Below are 3,463 nucleotides of genomic sequence, written 5' to 3'. Positions count from 1 at the left end.
ACCGAATTGGGTGGTTTTGAAAAATCACAGTCTCTCTGAGCCTCAGTTTCCTTGTCTCTAAAATGGGGCTTTAAAAGGCTTTCACTGCCTACCATGCAGGGTTATTTTAAGAAATGCACTTTATAAACCCCCAAATGGCATAGATACAGGAATGATAATGATTATTACTCTTGTTTTAAAATTTTAACATACTTCCCCCCTCCCCAAATTACATGTAAAAACAGTTTACAAGCAAGAAAGCATATGATAAACCCAAAGAGTCCAACTTTTGGGGCAAAAATCCACTATTTGACAAAACCTACTGGGAAATTTGGAAAACAATATGGGAGAGATTAGGTTTAGATAACATTTCACACCCTATACCAAGATAAATTCAGAATGGGTGAATGACTTGAATATAAAGAGGGAAACTATAAATAAGTGAATAGAGAATAGTATACTTGTCAGATCTCTGGGAAAGGAAAGATTTTAAAACCGAGCAAGAGTTAGAGAAAATTACAAAATGTAAAATAAATGATTTTGATTATATCAAACTAAAAAGGTTTTGTACAAACAAAAACAATGCAGCCAAAATCAGAAGGGAAATACCAAATTGGGAAAAAAAATCTTTATAACGAAAAACTCTGACAGGGGTCTAATTACTCAAATATACAAGGAGTTAAATCAATTATATAAAAAATCAAGCCATTCCCCAGTTGATAAATGGGCAAGGGACAAGAATAGGCAATTTTTAGATAAAGAAATCAAAAGTATCAATAAGCACATGAGAAATTGTTCTAAATCTCTAATAATTAGAGATGCAAATCAAAACAACTCTGAGGTATCACCTTACACCTAGCAGATTGACTAAAAAGATTTTAAAAATAATTTTGAGTCTTGAAATTCTTCTCCCAGTTCCCACCTGTGCCAGGATGGTAAGCAATCTGATAGGGATTTTACACGTGGTTATTCTATTTTTAAAGCTATTTTTAAACTGTTGAAAGTGGGGGCTGCTTTTCAGAGTTGACTCTCAGGAAGTAAGCCACCCCTCTACCCCCATACTTCAGCTCTGGCTGCCATTTTGTTTTCTAAGAGGGCTGGAGACCCCGCAGATTTCAGTTTTGTTTCTTGTGTACTTCCAGAAGGGCTCAGGTCATTAGTAGCAAGTGTTTTTTTGCCAGTTCTTCCCCACATTTTCCCTTCTGGGGTAGCTCCGGGTTCTTCTCAGATGATGTTTGCACTTTATAAGCTCCAGGCTTAAAGACCCAACAGGAATAAAGGATGCCTTGACTGCTTGCAAACCCTTATACAAAAATAAATGAAAGACTGGTCTCTGAAGGATCATTTGGATGGTTTCCATTCATTCAAAGGGGGATAACCAACTATAGAGTGGGCCAACCAATGTTGATGGGAAAAACTATTATGGGGAGAATTCATTATGACTGCATGTGGATAGATAAGAGCCATGAGTCAGAGATCATACTGGGGCAGCTAGGTCACATGGTGGATAGAGTGCCAAGCCTGGAGTTAGGAGGTACTGTGTTCAGATCTAGCCTCAGACAGTTCCTAGTTATGTGACCCTGGGCAAGTTCCTTAACCCTCATTGCCTACCCCTTTGTCCTCTATCTTTGAGTTGTTACTAAGACAGAAAGTAAGGGCTTTTTTTGTTTGTTTAGAGAAGAGATGGTATCCCAGCATCCTTCTGTCCACCCATCCCTCAGGCTCTCTTCTTGATGTCCCATGCTGTTATGGGGCCCAGCTTTTTCAGACTTCAGGGTTGATGAAGGCCAGTGACTTGCAATGGGACTTTAATGTATCTTTGTTGGTCTATTTCCAAAGACAAGAACACTTAATTAGCATTTAAGGGTTCTGGGTTTCTTTTAGCTGCTTATTTCCTTTATAACTAAAGTCATTACCCTTTAATGTAATGGCGTAGGTATTTGGTAGGAGAGTTTTTTTTTTCTTCTCTAAAAGAGGGGTAAGTATTGGACAGGGTGGTATTTATTTAATCCTTCCAGCTCAAAATTCTCTGCCTGACCAATTTGAAGAATTGAGAAAGAAGAGGAAATTCATCAATCGCAGCCTTTAGGGTGTCAATAATAGAATTTGCAGTCGCCTAAGAATGGAAGAAATAGAGAAGTAAAGAAAAGAGTATCAAATCTGCTCTCAGACACTTCCTAGCTGTGTGACCTTGGACAAGTCACTTAATTCCTATCTGCCTTGCTATTGCTACTCTTCTGTCTTCAAATTGATACTTAAGACAGACTTTTTGGAAAGGGTTAAAAAACCCAAAACCTACTGTGTATTCATGGCAGAGCTATATTTGAGGCCAGAAAGATTTAGGCTCATTTGCTGCTTCTGACCCATACTGGCTGGGTGACCCTAGGGGAGTCACTTCACTTCTTAGTGCTCTAGACAAATCTCTGAAACCATGAATTGTGGAGAAGATTCTGTGCGTTCCTTAAGGGAGTTTCCTTGCCTGCTAGCACAAACACAGATTCAATCTCTGTTCTTCTCCCCATGGGCTGTTTGTGCCCTGTGTGGGAGGATACAGAACTCCAAGTGAAACAGTCACTTCCCCTCCAGATGCTTACGTGAGATTTGGAGAAACAGCACAGACAGCTATAATATGGGCAAAATGAATACAAAGTCATTTGAAGGTGCCATTAGGTCATTAAAGTCCAATAAAATTGAGGGAACCAGTTAAGACCTGAGGAAGATGGGAGCTTTCTTTGGCTCTATCTCTAGAGAATCCTCAAGAATGGACTTCTGGATAAACCCACCAGAGCCCAAGCAGTGTGAAGAAGAGGAGCCAGGAGCCACCCCCTGACTGGTCGCTGCCACCACTGCAACCTACTCCCAGACTCCATTGCTGTCTCCCCTCCTGCCCCTCCGCCATCACTCCCTTGCCCAAGAGAAAGGCCAAAGGAGCTGTTAAGGGAAATAAGACCAAGGTGAGGGACAAAGCACAGAGGAGATGAGCACATTTATCTGCTAAGACTGCCCTCTGACATCAGAACCTAAACCCCAAAAGGCACCTGCAAAGAAGGAAGACAAGTTAGCCAAAGGGAAGAAGAGAAAGGCTGACGCCAGGAACAACCCTGTAGAAAATGGAGAAGCCCAAACAGAGTCGTCACAGAAAAGTGCACGTGCTGGAGATGCCAAGTGAATTGTGTGAATTTTTGATAACTCTATACTTCTGGTGGCTGAACAGTGTGAAATACTATTTTTATCCAATTTTATAAAAATGCAGAATTTGGTTTTCCTTTTTTTCCCTTTAAGTTGTATTGTTAGAATACAGAACGCTGTTCTTTTCGGGGTAGGGCAGATGTTGCAGAGAGAATGGCTCAGACGCTGGTGGGGATCTCTTCCCCTTTTGGTTTTTGAGAGGGCTTCTCTTGAATATCAAAGGGGGGTTCCCTGACACACACACACACCCTTATGCATCTGCATGTGCGTGCGCACGCACACGCACACACACACA

At 41.0% G+C, this 3,463-nt stretch overlaps 1 pseudogene; it reads left to right on the top strand.

Annotated features, from left to right (window-relative positions):
- The first annotated feature begins 2,759 nt into the window (after positions 1-2,759).
- On the top strand, positions 2,760-3,148 carry LOC123245780 (annotated as a pseudogene).
- Positions 3,149-3,463: the final 315 nt, after the last annotated feature.

The sequence above is a fragment of the Gracilinanus agilis genome, chromosome 4 (genome assembly GCF_016433145.1).
Source record: "Gracilinanus agilis isolate LMUSP501 chromosome 4, AgileGrace, whole genome shotgun sequence".
Taxonomy (NCBI): domain Eukaryota; kingdom Metazoa; phylum Chordata; class Mammalia; order Didelphimorphia; family Didelphidae; genus Gracilinanus; species Gracilinanus agilis.
Note: the sequence above shows the minus strand (reverse complement) of the source record. Positions and strands in the feature narration are given on the sequence as shown.